The sequence below is a fragment of the Pleurodeles waltl genome, chromosome 10, assembly GCF_031143425.1.
Source record: "Pleurodeles waltl isolate 20211129_DDA chromosome 10, aPleWal1.hap1.20221129, whole genome shotgun sequence".
Lineage (NCBI taxonomy): Eukaryota > Metazoa > Chordata > Amphibia > Caudata > Salamandridae > Pleurodeles > Pleurodeles waltl.
This window is the reverse complement of record NC_090449.1, coordinates 463,115,416-463,133,675: the sequence shown is the minus strand read 5'-3', so window position 1 is coordinate 463,133,675 and position 18,260 is coordinate 463,115,416. Positions and strand designations below refer to the sequence as shown.

Genomic DNA, 18,260 nt, shown 5'->3' with positions numbered 1-18,260 from the left:
GCCCTCACAGTAGTGAAAAACTAAACAGGCCGTTTGTCACTACGAGGGCATATAAAACATAAAAGCACATGTCCTACCTTTTATCTCCACAGCACCCTGACCTTAGGGCTGTCGAAGGCCTACCTTTGGGGTGACTTGGGTGTAGTAAAAGGTGATTTAAGGCCTTGGCAAGTAGTTTGAAATACTAAGTTAAGGTGACAGTAAACTGCGCACACAGGCATTGCAGTGTAGGGCTCGAAATGGGTTTGAAAGGCTACTTCTGTGGGTTGTGTAATCTATGCCTGTACCTGTAAGAGCCAGGGCTAATTTACAGGCCCTGGGTATATGCTATACCACTTTAGAAGGGACTAACAGATACATTAAATATGCCAAACAGGTGTAAGCCAACCATGCCATGTTTTAGGGGAGAGAGCACATACACTTTATCACTGATTAACAGTGGTAAAGTGCCAAGACTCTCAAAGCCAACAAAAAGGTGGTCTGAAAACTAGGAGGAGGAGGGCAAAACGTTAGGGATAACCCTGCAGAAAGGGCCATTTTCAACATTTATCAATAAAATAATTACATGGAAATGAAAGTTATGGGGATTCAACAAAAAAAATATGTATTCAAATATATTAAATTTTAACAAATTAGGAAAAGCCTATGAAAGTGTCAAGACTGGTGCCTGGCCTAGATACCCAGGAAGAAGGTTGAAATTATTTATTTGTGACTCATTTAGGACCAGTACTGTGTGTTTATATGCACACCACAAACTAAATTTAAAGTAATTCACACATTCAGTGGTCCTGAAACTGGGTGTGCTGGCTAGAATAAAGAGATCTGTTCAATTCAAAGGGCAGGCAAAGATCAGCCTGCCTAATTTGTAGTCCAGCGAGGTGGAGCACCTCACCCAGGTGATGAAAGAAATGCTGTGGAAACCTGTACTGGTGGAGTACTTGCCTCTGGGTACAGCCAGGCACCGGTCTAAGCAATACATTTGCAGGGAATATGAAAGAAAGGCTGGGGAGGAAGAAGGATTCATTTTCAATTATAGATGATCAGGACACTATTTGAAGGCAGTCCACTGCTCATCTGAATTAGACATCCCTTGCTGGAGCAGAGAAACCGGCAAATACAGGCCAGCAGAAGAAAATAAAACATGTGACACCTCATATTTGGGTGCAGGATGCCAAGATGGGTTTGAGTATTAGCAACACTTAGCCATATTAGTAAAATCTCAGATTGTGAGGCTTGGCTGTCCTTTTTAACATATTTACTCCACAAGGTAGCAGATATTAGCAGATTGCACATACAACACCATTGCTGTCTTTTGGTATTATAAAGTAACCTAAACACCAAATTAGTGTCATGTAGACTTACACTACAATGTTTGAAAGTAAATTGTAAAATATATGCATGAGAAGAAACTTCTTTTTGTAAGAAACTACTGTATGAAAATGAGCTCTATTTTGAGGCAAACCTTGTTAGCAAGTTGTAACAGTTTCAATAATTGGGTAAATTGCCTGCAAGTAACCCATTACTGCTTGGGCAGCATTTGGTCACAAACTAAAGTTCCTTTATCATGTTATTTAACAACCTACTAACAAATTGAATTCTGTTTTGGAAGCCTGCCAGGTGAGTAGTCCTTACAGAGGATTCAAGAAGGCAAGAGTGGGCTACATAACACTATTAACAGCGTCATGACTTCAAGTGCAGCCCAGAATGGAAACATTAGAATCCTTGCTCTACCAATCCCCCTCAAGTTGTCCCAAGACAACTGTGAGCACTGCTTATGACCTCACATATTACATAATTTGTGACCGGTTAAATTACATTAATTATGACATCACTAATGAGATTTCATATGGCATCATTGATGAGTGTAACTCCAATACTCCAAGTGCGTTTGTCTGGGTCAAAGACTTACCTTCTGACTTAGCCTTTTTATGTAGCTCAGAGCCCTCCAGCAGAATATATTTGAAGCAGTATCCGGTGTAGCTGCATCAAAAGTGGACACTTCTTCTGCAAGGTCCACCAGACAGTTCCTGAGGAAGTAAAAAATCTTCCCAACTCTCATGATTCCTGGACCAGATCATTAGGGTTATTTCTATGGCTCTCTGGATCTCAAGGGCAGCACTTGAGGGCCAGGACTCACTAGCGCGAGGACATCAGCAATGTAATTTCCAAGTACAGTTGGTACTGGTTAAGGGATCACTTCAGAAAAAAGACAACTTGCAGAAAAGAATTGCTGCTAACTGACTCTTGGAGTCCACTTCTTTGTCCTGGGCACACGAGGGAGCAAGTGTAGTCCTTCAGGCTGCTGTCAGGTCACAGGCAGCAGGTCCAGTCCTCTTCTGATCTTCCACGTGACCAGAAACTGTTTTGAAGAGGGTACCACAGGATACCACATTTATGGTTGGCACTAACTAATCGGTGGAAGGGATTCCTGGCGACTACCTTACCAGTGAGGTTAACACTTTTTCAGCAGTTCCCATTTGCCCTACTGCCAACAATCCCACAGGATTCCCTCACTTATAAAATCCAAGATGGGCAACCCCTTCCCCCGTCTGCAGAGTTCTAGTGTCCACCTAGAGGTATGGCTAGGGATTTGAGCAGTCCTATGTGTCCTCTCCAAACCAGTTAGAGGGGTAGCTTCCTTTCAACTGGATTCAGATCCAGCCTGGCTAATTTTGACCTTGAGGACAAGAGCTTTCCTTTCTTAAAGTCTCTCCTTGCATTAGGTTATGAATGGGCAGTTTTCACCTCTTTCTCTTTCAAGTTAATGAAATTCCTGGGGCCACCCCAGGTGTCCTTCCTGGGCTGATAACGGTCAAATGCCCAGCACCCAGCCAGCCTGTCACCAGGCCCAAGCCATTCATTTGTCTGGGAGCAGTTTTCACACTTCCTTAAGGGGAAGTACATTTTGGGAATCTGCTAGAGGCTAATGCAAACTAGCCTCTGGGAACTTCAGGCAGAAAAAGGGTAACTTTCTAAAAGTGACTTTTTTTTAATAAACATTGATATATTGATAGTAAAATATTTTTGAATAACTAGTTTAGTTATTTCCAATCAAGGGTTATAGATTCATGTTTATAGCCTATACTGGCATTTTCTAGCATCCATTTACAGTCCTGCCATTGGAAATACATTTTGGGGGCTAGTCATTGGAGGAACATGCCAGATTTAATTTTGCACAAGCCCTACTTTGAAATATTAGGCACCCTACCTTGTGGGCGACAGGTTATTCTCAGGGGATACTTATTAATATTTAAAAGCAGAGTAACCACCTGTCAAAAGGGTTATTTTCACAAGCTTGACAGCAGGTTTTTGGCTGCTGCAGCCAGACTACACAGGATAGGAGTAAAACCCCATTTGATATGACCATTCGTGGATGGCACAACAGGTGCTGCGGTTCACAGGTGGCATTTAACTTTATAGCACACAGTATAACTTCCATACCATAGTCTAGGGTCTAGCAGGCAAGTTATGCATGCCAATCAGGGATAATCCAATGTAACTATGTTTAAAAGGGAAGCACGGGTACTTTCCTGGTGATTAGCAGGACTAAAAGTTTGCAGAGTTATAAAACCAGCAAAAATAAGGTCTAGAAAAAGACAGTAAAATCCAAATAGCCCATACAGAAAATACAGATTTGCTACAGGCCCATATCAAACCCAACCCCTGCTGCCTCTCTCAAACTTAAGTATACAGAAAAGATGTATGGAATACTTGAATTAATCTCTGGTACTGGTATTACTCTGAACTGCATCCCAGCCCATCATTACTTTGTATTCCATGCCACACTGTTTTGACCCAGGCCATATGCATGGATAGAATGTGTTAGTTCATCCCAGTGGACTGAAAAGCCTAATAAGGTGAAACCTGTCTTGGATTGCTTGTGTTCAGATTCAAGGAGGACCTGGCAGTCTGGGCTGGCCTGGTCCTAATGTTGCAGGGTCGAGACTGATTCGCATATGACTGGGTCCAAACTGAGGTGGCATGGTGTGCAAAATAATGGACAGGGTGTGGCTTCCAGTCAAAACCATTGGCTAGAGAGATCGGAAATTGATTTTCAACTCATGGTTGATCCTATATTCTTCCCAGTCGACCGCAAAGGAGCACATTAACAAACTTCTTTCATACCTGTCCTGAAGTTATTTCTCAAAATTCTTATTGCCATCAAAGTCAATCCTGACAACACTTTTTCAGCCTCCAGTCAACTGTGAAAAACAAAATAATTAACTTCTTAGATAGTATTTTGTTCTGGCTAATAGTCACTTATCTTATTTTTGTAACAAACTAAAGACTTAACTTGTATTTTCAGAAAGCAAATCATACGGATATTCAGCACTGTTACACTTATATTCCTAGCATGTGTTAACCATAGATACCCGGCTTAATGACAATTTAGGAAGCGGGATAGAAAGGTACAGCGCATTTGACTCTTTTGATGGACCTTCAGTCCCCTCTGTGTTGGAAAATGATGAATAAACATGGACAGCTTAATTATTGTCGCTCATATATAGTTTTTCTTTGGGATACTGAATTATTAGTCTTTGGTTGAACGATTTTGGTGACTGTTGATTACCTTTTATTTGAATAAGTAAAGTATCACAACTATAAATGAATCTCAGGCCTTTTTTTAATTTTTGCGATCTGTTTAACTGTTAATAGAACTTAGTTCAATGAGGAGGGGTATGTGCCTAGGTATCCATTATTTAATGATTGGGGTGTGTTTGAATATATCCTTTGATAAACTCTTTTTTGTACCTTAAACACCTGATTGAATAACATTGACAGTTTTGAACACCCTGGGCAGAAAATAAAATACAGAAATGGTGGCTTTATATAGTGGGGTGCTAACATCATAGGACAGGTTGTTACCACTATATGTAATCATTCAAACGTAGGCTCAGTAAGCCAGGTCCTGACTATAAATTTGGAGAACTACACAAAATGTCAGGTAACTACTGCTAATTTGAGTGCTTCACAGTAGGCCAGGGGGCTAACAAAGTATTTTGGGGCAGCATTGGTGACCCCTTTATGATGCCATTACATTAATTATTGTGCATAGAGGAAAAGTCTGTCACGTCATTGCAAGTTCTCACAAATGTGTATGGGCTGAACAAGAGCATCCATAGCTGGACTGAAATTTAGGCTAGCATGATTTTCATAAGATTGTCTTCACAGATGCTAAGGATAGGAAATCGGTCACATTTAACCAGGACTATCTCATACTTCACCAAAGAATATTATGAAACTAAAGCAGTAACAAGAATAATAGCTTATAATTGACTTGTGTGTCAGTAACTTGATTATTCACTGGATCACCATTTAAGCCAGTAATGCATTGAGTTGTACATACCTCCACCCTTAATCTCAAACATTTCTGAGAGAATTACAAAATAAACATTTTATTCATATAAACATATAAATGCCCAATCACAAAAGCTAGTTCTCAAAAAGTGGTCACATGGTGGGCAAGTGACAAAGTAAGAAGAGATTATATAGAGGTAAAAATCAGCTGACTCAGGACTCCTAAAATAATGAGACTAGTCAATAACATAAAAAATCAAGTAGAAGATTGTGTGACCCAAGGAAGTAGCTGTATGAGATTCAGCAGCATTTTGACTGCATCAGGGGTTAAAAGGTCATCAGGAATGAGAAGGATGAGAGCACCAACCGTTGCAAGCCTATGCCCTATAGAAGGTCACTCAGTTAAGGTATAAGGTATGAGAAGAAGCCACTGGAGAGAATTTTCAGCAATGGTACTTGAAGAAGGCCCAGAACATGACTTTAGGCGTAGGTACATTTAATAAGTGATACATTTGGTGCCAAGCTAATGAGGGTCCAGACTGTATAATCCTTGGCACAGTGGAAGGTAATTAATAACATGATGCAGTGAGTTGCTGTCACAGTGCACAGACGGGGCAAGTCTCCATGTCATAACTCTTGGCCCTAAATGATAATACTACATGGCCAGCCATCACCAGACTTGATTTATGTGCGGCTCCAGGTCATAATTCCATTGTACTCTGTGTTGCCATTTGTGGAATAACCTTGCACTTACTGCAGTGTTTCATCACCATTCATGCTAAATTTCGGGAATACTCTGCAGATGCCTTTGGAGGATGCACTACAGAACCACAATCCACAGCGCAAGCAGTATCTAGCTCATCAGCTTCTGCAGACCTCCTTGCTGGTAATAAACATATTTTCTAGCTTTTTCAGAAATGCCTTGCCTTTACCAAGGTCGTGCATTGCTATTGTACTTGCCTCTTGTTACTAAGATGCTGACTTGCTTTAAGTTTGTGCAAAATTGTTATTACATGTCATGTATTATTATATGCCGTGTGCATGTATGCCAGTAAATATTGTAACATATAGCTAAAATATGATTCTTTTTTATTTATGTGATCAGTGTAGTGGTTATGATTTATGTATCTTGATTTATGCCAGTTTATTTTCATATGTTGGTTATATAATTGCAAGAATTGTAGGAACGGAAGACATTTGCAAGTGTTTTTACTCTATATACATGTTGTGGTCCTAATTACATAATACCATCTGCCATTGGTTGTGATATTCATAACCCACTGGGCAGTGAAGACTGGATATAAATGGATTACATAAAGTAATTGATCGCCCTCCTGCCTAGTCAGATAAAAAACGGCTAAACACTTGTCTTGCCATTTTTATTGCAGAAATGTCTTTGCTTTCATGAGGAACAATCATGGTTTCCCCACCCTCTTCCCCCACTGGGAGTGGGTCTTGGTGGCTCCCTCCCCTAGACTTGATAAGGTCCCTGCAATCGACTTCGCTGTTTTTGCCAGGTTGGGATTGAATTTTTGCGACGTGATGCTCATGAGCCTTTACCGCTTAAACAGAGGTCCACATAGTCATATCTCTCCACCATTTGCAGATTAATCCTATACAGTGTGAATTGTTTTTTTTTTTCAATATATTGCCTGCTCGCTATGATACCTTGTGTGAAAATCATTGGTTTCTTATTGTCTATGGCCACAATACTATTGAAAGGCATCTGGAAGCTGGTGATAATTTGCTCTAGAAAAATAGTACTGTATCATTTGGATATAATAAACTTTTACTTGATTACTGTTGCCCATTGGGCACTCTAACACAATTCTCAAAATTATTTAGGAGTATATTGTAGTGGGTAGGCGCCAGTTTACAGCTCTGCATGAGTCTTTTCCACCCACTCTATCTGGAATGTTCATCTTTTTTTGTGTAGAGAATAAACATGGCATTGGCCATGTTTGCTTCAACAGCATGTTTTTCTACACACTTCTCAGCACCACCTTATCAGTATTAAGTCTTTTTTCTGGGTCCAAGACGGGTCAAAAAGCCTCTTTTTCTCCAACATATCTCACCATAAGCATGAAGAGTGAGAATCTTTGCTCCAACAACCTACTATTTTTAAGGAACTGGGGGTGCGTTGTCTACATTGCTGTGTAGCCATTTTAGTTATAGCTTCACACACATTATTTTAACATACTAGGCCTGCCGCTGTGCACTTTAACCTAGATATATTTTATTCAGCTTTGCTTTATTATTGTTATGATAGCAACTTTTACGGTCTTTTTATTTCTCTCTATCTAACTGTTTTTGCCTAGGCCAGCATTCTGTTCTCAAACAAGACATTCTTCCTCACTCTGTGCTTCTTCCAAGGCTGCAGCAAGATAGGTTGGCGGTGAAAGTGGAATAAGTTTAGTCTGTGACATTCATAGAAAATACACATCCTTACATAGGGACATTTTCTACAGAACATCAGCTGTTTTATTATAAAAACACTTCCCTGTCCCTTACACGTTAGAGGGAGATTCCAGCCAGAGAACCACGACTGTATGCTGATTGCTTCGCTACAGCTGTCTTTACAGACTTCAGGCCTTTGCTCAGGTATGGGGAATGATGTCTTCCCATGGGAACCTGAAGGGCAGAATTAGAGCTTAACACGCTGTGCTCTATCATAGCTTAGGTAGGAATTAGTCTATTGACTCTTGTGACAATATGGTAGCATTATTTATGTTTTACTCTCCTTGTCACAATTTTAATCTTGTCATGCTGTATCATCCTGGTTATTGCAGTCCACGCTTTGCTATCTAAGATGCAGTCTCTTTATTAAAGCATTATTGAAACATACTGCCTCTGTTTGTCATTGTGTATGTGACACTAATGTAACTGAGAGAAACGGGTGAGACCTGAGTGACCACGGCTTCCTTGAGAAACCAGTTATGTCATGCTTTCTGCTGCCCTGTGGTAGAGATGACACTGCTAGTTTGCCGGAGCTGAACCCGGATTGGAGTGACAGGTGTCACCTGTAGTGGGTCATACTCAGTCTCCCACACCGCAGGCGATTCTGGCACTCGAAATCCAGTATTCTCATTAAGATAATAAGAGCCTATGCGGCAACATAAACATTAACATGAAAGTAACAAAAACATTAGTCACGCTGCAGAATCCCAATTTGAGCCCCAGGTCTGTTTCCTTACTGTATCTGAGGAATAAACGTCTTCCCAGTTAATTTACAGGTTTTCTCCAGAGATCTTGTGGTGAGTAATAATTTTTATGCAACATCAGTATGTCCTTGCTAACAATATTTTGCAGACTTAAACGTCCTTACTCTCGTTATTAAGTTCTGATGAGGCAAAGTAGGTGTTTTTTTCACCTAAGCGAGTAACCACAGATGCCGCCTCCACATTCACTTTTATAACAATCATAAGCTGTGCACTATACCCATGTTTGTCAAATGCCTCTGTCAATAATAATTTATGAAGAAATAGGACATAGCCTTGTTGATCATTGTTGTATCCCAGGTTGGTTGCTAGACCTACAAAACTCATCCTCCTATTCAAGCTGCTATTGCCATGAAGAGGATTCAATTCTCCAACGGGTGAACTTGTGCAGGGAGAATTAACATCAAGCTCTGGTCATTTGATGGAATTAAACCCCCTTCCATGATCCCTAGAGCTTCTGGTATACTACTTTTATGTAGGTTGGTAGTGCTTGTTTGGATCTGATATTGTGGTACAGCTTTTCAGTACACTGGGTGTTATCTATTGGGCTTATTCTGTTTTCATTTGGTTGGGGTGCAGACATCTCCAGGGATGGATCTGCATTTGGTGATTGTGTGAGTCTCCTCATCTGTATCACAGATAGTGCTACATGTAATACTCAGTTCAATATAGCAAACCTAGGGATGTATGTATGTATGTGCATATTGTTGGCTTGTGTTGGTGTGCACTTGCCTTCTCTGCAGCTGTGAAGCACTGGGGTACCCTACCTGTCTTTTTCTAAATGAACCATGAACCATGAACCTTGATGACCTGGATGACTTTAAAATGAATTGAACTTACAATCTTTCCTGTGAAATATTTATTTTGAAAGACAAACAAAATCATCACTCTGCTCACATTACACAAGGAATCATGTCAGTAACTCACCCACTAGAGGTAAATTTGACAATGTACCAAGAAGTGAACATAAATTCCAATTCCAATTACATGTTTTCTTCATAAGCAGTAAAAATATAAACTGAACAGTCAGATGTATCTATGCTAGCATCATTGGTTTAAGGCTAATTAAGGCTTTAACTCCGGGAGAGAGGATAAGCTCAATTGGTGTTGTCTCTCTACTACTAAATAGCTATAACGATTTACTGAAACGTATTCTGGAGTAAGAACATATTTTCACAGTGTTTGTGGGCAGTACATTGCTTCTCATACTGGACTGCATATTACAACTTTCCAAAATGTAAACCACAATTCTAAGGAAACTGATTGTATAGGGGGCCTGTTACGCTTTCTGATCTGTAGTTTGACATCCCCTAGTAAATAAAAAAGTCAGAGCACTTGACTACTGACATGCAGTTTACTTGGCTGACTTTAAAACCGAAGACAACCATCACATGCATCACCTGTCGCCTACATAGTTTATTGGTCCCAGATTCTGAGAAATCTGTCTACACTCTTTCAGTATGGCAAGCCTTCTTCAATCTGAGACTGATGTCTGAAACTAGTGGTGCTTTCCAGTTTCTTGATTATTAGCTGTCTCAGCCTTAGGGCAGTCTCCCCAATCTTTTTGACCTACAGCTCCATTTTTGCTGATGTTGTTTTTGTTGGCCTTAAGACTGTGCACTTTACCACTGCTAAGCCATGATAAAGTACATGTGCTATCTCCTTCAAAACTGGTGAAATTGGCTTGTACCCAATTGACACATTTACTTTACTTATAAGTCCCTAGGAAAGGTGTGCTGCATGTACCCAGAGCCTGCAAATCAAATGCTACTAGTGAGATGCAGCACGGATTGTGCAACTCACTTAAGTAGCCATTTACACCTGTCTCAGGCCTGTCATTGTAGCCCATGTGTGCAGTTTTAAACTGCTATTTCGACATGGCAAAATACATCTTTTACCAGGTCTAAGCCTTCCGTCATTTTTTTTTTAATGCATGTCATTCCTACGGTAGGTCCCAAAAAGCCCATAGGGCAGGGTGCAGTGTATTATAAAAGTTGGGTATGCACGCTTAGCTTTTACATGCCCTGGTAGTGAAAAACTCTTCAATTGGTTTTCACTACTGCAAAGCCTACCTCTTCCATAGGAATACAGTGGGTTGGCTTACTACATTTAACATTAAATTCAGAGCCAGTAGGAATGTTGAGTTTGGTGTCCAAAGAATTGTAATTTAAAACTCTATTGGTAAGTCACAATTCTGAAACTTCCACTCTTAGAAAGTTGGTATTGTCTTGTCCCAATATTAGGGTCTCTAGTTGGCAAGTGAATGCACCCTCTCTATGTAAGGACCACCACTCTAGTCAGGGTAAGTCAGTTATGCAATGTAATTTAACCTGTGCTCACCCTGTGGTAGCTTGGCACTGAGCAGTCAGACTTAACATAGGAGTGTAGGAGGCTGGCCTGGCTTATAGTGGGTACCTGCTAGTACTTACACCTTGTGCCAGGTCCAGTTATCCCTTATTAGTAGATTAGTAGTGTTCTAGCGGCTTAGGCTGATAGAGGTAGCTATAGCAGAGTAGCTTAGGCTGAACTAGGAGACATGCAAAGCTCCTACTAAACCACTTATATCACATAGTACTATATCATAAGAATCACAATACTCAGATACTAAAAATAAAGATACTTTATTTTAGTGACAATGTGCCAAAAATATTTCAGAGGATATACTCCCTTAGGAGGTAAGTAAAGTACACAAAATATACACACAAACCAAAATCAGGTAAGTAAACAGTTAGAGAAGTAGTACAAACACTGTAGAATACAATAGGATGCAATAGGCCTTGGGGCAACACAAACCATATACTCTAAAAGTGGAATGCGAACCACGAAGGGACCCCAGGCCTAGGGTAGTGTGTAGAGGGTCGCTGGGAGTGTGAGAAAACACTAAGGATGTCCAAGATACCCCACCCCAAGACCCTGAAAAGTAGGAGTAAAGTTACCCTACTTCCCAGAAACACACAAGTCGTGATAGGAGATTCTGCAAAGAGAACAACGGACTACAAAGCACTGAAGACGGATTGCTGGACCTGAGGACCTGTAAAGGAAGGGTATCAAGTCCAAGAGTCACGAAAGTGTCCGGGGGGGGCAGGAGCCCACTAACCCCCCGATGAAGGTGCAAAAGGGTTTGCCTCCGGGTGGAAGAAGCTGAATATTCTGCAACAACGGCGTGCTGGAGGACGCTGAGTTGTTTCCACGCAGAAAGACCGCAAACATGCCTTGCTTGCTGCAAGATTCACAGTTGAGGAAAATGGGTGCTGCCCTGGCCCAGGAAGGACCAGGAGAGGTCGCCCCTTGGAGGAGGAGACAGAGGGGGTGCTCAGCAGCACAGAGAGGCCACGCAGAAGCAGGCAGCACCCGCAGAAACACTTGAACAGGCGTTCAAGAAATCTGAGCACGGGGTCGTCTCAACACTACAAAAGAGGGTCCCACAAAGCCGATGGTCAACTCAGTGAGTTGAGCAATGCAGGACGGAGTGCTGGGGACCTGGGCTATGCTGTGCACGAAGGATTCCTCGCAAAAGTGCACAGAAGCCCGAGCAGCTGCAGACCACGCAGTACAAAGGATTACTGTCTGGCGTGGGAAGGCAAGGACTTATCTCCACCAAATTTGGACAGAAGGACCACTGGACTGTTGAGGTCACTTGGATCCAGCTCCTGTGTTCCAGGGACCACGCTCGTCAAGATGAGAGGGGACCCAGAGGACTGGTGATGCAGAAGTTTGGTGCCTGCGTTAGCAGGAGGAAGATTCTGTCAACCCACAGGAGATTTCTTCTTGGCTTCCAGTGCAAGGTGAAAGCAGACAGCCCTCAGAGCATGCACCACCAGGAAACAGTTGAGAAAGTCAGCAGGATTAGGTGCTACAATGTTGCTGGTAGTCGTCTTGCTACTTTGTTGTGGTTTTGCAGGCGTCCTGGAGCAGTCAGCGGTCGATCCTTGGCAGAAGTCGAAGAGGGAGACGCGCAGGAACTCTGGTGAGCTCTTGCATTCTTTATCTGACAAGAAACCCACAGAGAGACCATAAATAGCCCTCAGAGGAGGATTGGCTACCTAATCCAGGTAAGCACCTATCAGGAGGGGTCTCTGATGTCACCTGCTGGCACTGGCCACTCAAAGGCCTCCATTGTGCCCTCACACCTCTGCATTCAAGATGGTAGAGGTCTGGGACACACTGGAGGAGCTCTGGGCACCACCCCTGGGGTGGTGATGGACAGGGGAGTGGTCACTCCCCTTTCCTTTGTCCAGTTTCACACCAGAACAGGGGCTGGGGGATCCCTGAACCGGTGTAGACTGGCTTATGCAAGGAGGGCACCATCTGTGCCCTTCAAAGCATTTTCAGAGGCTGGGGGGAGGCTACTCCTCCCCAGCCCTTAACACCTACTTCCAAAGGGAGAGGGTGTAATACCCTCTCTCAGAGGAAATCCTTTGTTCTGCCTTCCTGGGACTGGGCTGCCCAGACCCCAGGAGGGCAGAAGCCTGTCTGTGGGTTTGCAGCAGCGGTAGCTGCAGTGAAAACCCCAGAGAGCTAGTTTGGCAGTACCCGGGGTCCATGCTGGAGCCCCGGGGATGCATGGGATTTGCACCCCAATACCAGATGTGGATTGGGGGGGACAATTCCATGATCTTAGACATGTTACATGGCTGTATTCAGAGTTACCATTGTGAAGCTACATATAGGTATTGACCTATATGTAGTGCACGCATGTAATGGTGTCCGCACACTCACAAAGTTTGGGGAAATTGCCCTGAACAATGTGGGGGCACTTTGGCTAGTGCCAGGTTGCCTCACACTTAGTAACTTTGCACCTAACCTTCACTAAGTGAGAGTTAGACATATAGGTGACTTATACGTTACTTAAGCGCAGTGTAAAATGGCTGTGAAATAACGTGGATGTGTAATATTGGTTGAGCTCCCTATGGGTGGCAAAAGAAATGCTGCAGCCCATAGGGATCTCTTGGTACCCCAATACCCTGGGTACCTAGGAACCATATTCTAGGGAATTATAAGGGTGTTCCAGTGTGCCAATCAGAATTGCAAAAATGGTCACTAGCCTGCAGTGACAATTGTAAAGACAGAGAGAGCATAAGCACTGAGGTTTTGGTTAGCAGAGCCTCAGTGACACAGGCACCACACATGGAACACATTTAGGCCACAAACTATGAGCACTGGGGTCCTGGCTAGCAGGATCCCAGTGAGACAGTAAAAGCACCCTGACATATACTCACAAACAGGCCAAAAGTGGGGGTAGAAAGGTTAGAAAGAGGCTACCTTCCTACAAGGAGGCAATGTGTAATGTATTTGTACAATACCTGGTTACAGCAACGTAGTGAAAGACATCACAAGACTCCACATCAGTTTAGAAAGATGTGTAATATTTGTCTTAGTAAAGTGCAAACCAACAAAAATGTTAACGTTTTAACAAGGTATGCAATTGTAGTGGTGAAAACATACTAGCGACAGTCCGATCCTTTATGGTGATGCCTGGGGAAGGAGACAGGGATTTTCTCAATGTAAACGCATGCATACCATCCTTCACAAGTATTATGGCAAGAATGCAAGAACATGGTGATTTAGTTGAACTGGGTGGGTTTTGGGCCACCTATGTGAACGCAGATCGGCGTGCACAGTACTTTTCCTTAGCATCCGCAATGCAAAGGCAAGTCACGCTGGAGTCCGATGCAGCTGACTCAAGACAGTGAGGGCAGGCACAGCAGTCTCCCTTCATCTGGACTTTCAGGGGTGGAGAGGGGATCAGTGTCACGTAGTGAGTGGTCCTCCCCCACCTGATGGATGTTGGCCGCATGGGGCCACGCTGGGTTACTTTTGCAGTGCAGGTTTGGGGAAACCAGGCACCTGTAACAGTCTGTGATCAGCAGTGCACACAATGAGTTTTCAGTTGGGGCACAGTGTGTGTACATGCAGGCTTTTGCAAAACGGCAGCAGGCCCACCAAAAGATGCCCAAGGCTGATCGTGGGCAAATCCAGGAGGGTCGGACTCAGAAGTAGCTAACAGCAGTTGTGCGGAGGAAGTCTTTGACGGCCTTGAGACTTCCCTGAAAAGGGGGCAAGCCAACAGACCCTTGGAGATTCTTTGGTGTAAGGATGTAGAGAACAGGTCCAGTCCTTTCTCACTCCAGCGTAGGCAGCAGGCCAACACAGCAAACCAGGTTGCAAAGTCTCAGTCCCTCCTACAGCACAGCAAGCAGTCGGACAGCACAGGAATGCAGTTGCAGCGTGGCAGTCCATCCTGGTAGCACAGCAGTCCTTCTTCCTAGCAGAATGTTCTTGGTTCCAGTAGGATTCTGATTTGATGAGGTTTAGGGTCCAATACTTATACCCCAATGTGCCTTTGAAGTAGTGGAATGTTCAAAGAGGCCTTTGAAGATGACAATGTCCCTTCCCTTCCTTCCCTGGCTCAGGCACTCTGCAGGTGGTTATTTTGCCCTATTCAGATGTCAGCTCATCCCGCCCCATCTAACTCAGGAAGACCCATCAGTCTGCAGATGTTACACCCATGTTCCTTTAGTGTGGGACATTCTAGAGGAAATGCACAAAGCCCAGCCGTCATCTATCCCAGACATGTATTCAGAGACAGGCAGAGGCACAGAATGGTTAAAGTAAGAACATGCCAATCTTTTAAAAGTGGTATGTTCAGACTTAAAATTTAACTTCAACTTCACCATAAGTTGTGATTTTAAACTGTGAGTCCATCGACACCAAACTCCACATATCTGTCTTTTCCCAATTGAAAGTTACAGTTATAGGATGCTTTAAGGTAACCCCATTTTTAAACATTGGGAAGGATAAGCCTTGCAGTAGTAAAAAAAAAAAAAAAAAGACAATTATAGTAATTATTTTGCTACCTGGACATGTTAAACTTAAAACTACATGTCCAACTTTTTACGTACACTACACCCTGACCTAGGGGCTAACCAGGAGTGACTTATGTGTAATAAAAAGGAAGGTTTGGGTCTGGCAAGCGGGTGCACTGTCATTTTGCAGTGGCAGTTTAAAACTGCACACTCAGCCTCTGCAGTGTCGAGACGGGGCCACTCACCTGAAAAGCAGGATGTCTGCAGGGGCGATGGTATGCACCCCGACCTCCTGGAACACCTCTCGGCACTTCCTGGTGGACACAGAAACCCTGGCAGGTGTCCCAAAAAGAAAGGGGGAGTGAAAGAGAAAGACAAACCACTGCCACGTCTTGCAGGTCCAGCCAGGCACCCTGTAACTTCGGGGGGCAGGTCATTGTTGACAGAGTGAGAGTGGTAGTAGAGTTAGTGCACTTAACTTCCTTTAAACTGAATCTCTCTTACTGATATGGGCACGGGAGCGGTAGAAGAACACCGGGATGCTCAGCTCTTTTGTTGGATAATAATAACTGTTAGCACAATCACTAACACTGCATTACTAAAAACCCAAACTGAGTACCATAACAATAAGTACTACGACACTAGGGCTGGCTTCACAGAGATTCACTGTTGCACACTACAATTAGAACTGTGGTTGCACTTATCATGCACAAGAAAGACAAACAAGTGCATTAATTATATCACGTACAACTTTCCTGCATGCATAGGGTTAAACTAAAAGAAACAAAAACAATCCAAGAAATACAAATGTTCACTCTGGGTTTAAACAGTTAGGGTGGCACAATTTGATTTGGTTTCACTGTGTGAGAAAAACCCTTCAAAAGCAAATTCCTTAAACCTGAAACTCAGGCATGAATGACACAATTTAAATCCAAGAGTTATGCTATTAGAGAAAGAAAAGTCATGGAAATGCTCTTTTAAAATTGCACTGTCACTTTTTGTAATACTTGAGCTCAAGCAGATTTCCTGAAGCACATTTAGTCAAGTAACTATAATAATAATGTAGAATGTTCAGAAATGCATTTGTCTCTTCAAGATAAGCACTCTGGCAAAATACGAGGTCTGAAATACACCAGCTGTTCTTGGAAAGCACAGCGCTAAAAGAACAAACTCCCTGGAGAATACTAGTCACTTAGCTGCAGTCTTTTCCGGAGTGTTGGAGGAATGCCTGGTGTCAGCTGGTACAGGAACAAAGAAAAGAATTGCCTCAAAAGTCCTGAATAAGAGGATGACATCAGGGGCTGGACTTCCAAATCAGATGCTGAGATCAGGAAGCAAAACAAAGCCAAGCAGGGAGGCATGCTTCACTCTTCTATTTATAGCCAATCTGCAAAGAAGTTGAGTTTCCACATGTGGATGAGTCACCACACCCAATTAGAAGCACGTCTACACCACAACCAATTAGAAGCATATGTCTACACCTGCTCACATTAGCAAACAAACATTGGTAAAACAAGCATTGATAAAACCAATTGTGTAACACAGCACATCATGTTTACTTAGAAACATGAAGGTTTAACCCAGAACAGATATATCATTTAACCCTAATCCCTGGGGATGCTGACACACAACCCAGGAGGCACCTTGGGGATTCCTGACATGCAGTGACAGGCCTGAGATATGTTTGAAAAGCTGCTATAGTGGGTGGCACAATCAGTGATACAGGCCCACTAGTAGCATTTAATTTTACAGGCACTGGACACATAAAATATGCTTTACTAGGGACTTACAAGTAAATTAAATATGCCAATTGTGAAGAAGCCAGTGTCCCCATGTTTAGATTACAGAGCATCTGCACTTTAGCACTGTTCAGCAGTGGTGAAGTGCTCAGAATCCTAACGCCAGCGAAAATGAAGTCAGAAAAACAGGACATCAGAGGGCAAAATGTTACGGGAGATACCTCAAGGATGTCCGGTCTAACACCTACCATTTGGTGCCTGCAGCCTGTTTTCCTGGTCACGTGGCTAGGAGTAGCTGGCTGTTGGTCTTTGTGTACTGCTCCCAAACACTGAGACAAGGGAACATAGGTGTTACCAGAGCCTCATGGACAGAAAAGGCTCCATCCATCTTGAACCCAGCGCCTGGACTCTACTTGCTGCAAGTCTTGTCCTCCAGTGGTGCAACCCCAGTCCCGGACGCTTAGAAGTGAGCCTGAATGAGCTTTGACAGGTCCTTTGTGGTCCTGTGAGCGGAACCGATGTAGCGCAATGCATGGTCTTGCAGCCACTTCGGAACCGCAGCTGCCTGACAAAGCATCAACGCAGGCCTTTCCATTCCAAACCCCTCGTTAACGATGCAGGACTTCACATCTTTGTAACTTCTCTGGAACTGCGGGTATGCGATGCATCTTCAACGCAGAACTTAACACCCTAAGTCCCTCATCAACAGCATCCTTGACAGTGATGCAGGACTCCACATCGCATCCCTACAGCTCCTTTGAACCGCTGCTGCGCAACCCATGCTTGACAAAGGATCTTGCAACACTCCACAAAACAGGATTCAAGGTACTTTTGTACAGCCGGCGTAACTTGGTCCCTGTATCCCGCCTGCACTCCATCACGATTGCCTAACTTGGCCCCAGTCAAGCACTACAGTTGTCGCTTTGCACTTTTAGGCACTGTTTTACCTTAAATCTTTAACATTGCATATTTCTAATTCTACTGGTTGGATTATTGTCCTGTCGTTGTCAAATAATTTAGTAAGTTGTGTTCTATTTTGTAATCTGGTGTAGTATTTTTCTTGTGTTGTGTTTTCACTTTATTACTGTTTGAAGTGCTGCATAAATATCTTACACCTTGTCTTTAAGTTAAGCCTGATTGCTTTTGTGATAACCTACCAGAGGGTTAAGTACACGCTGATTGGAGGTTTGATTGTGTTT

At 43.0% G+C, this 18,260-nt stretch overlaps 1 long non-coding RNA gene across 1 annotated transcript in view; it reads left to right on the top strand.

The window, feature by feature from the left end:
• LOC138260769 (uncharacterized) overlaps positions 1 to 18,260 on the top strand; it is a 45,105-nt gene that overhangs the window by 3,880 nt on the left and 22,965 nt on the right. The window contains exon 2 of the long non-coding RNA XR_011198976.1: positions 6,101 to 6,184. This is a non-coding gene — a long non-coding RNA (uncharacterized lncRNA). The remainder of the gene's footprint in view (positions 1 to 6,100; positions 6,185 to 18,260) is intronic.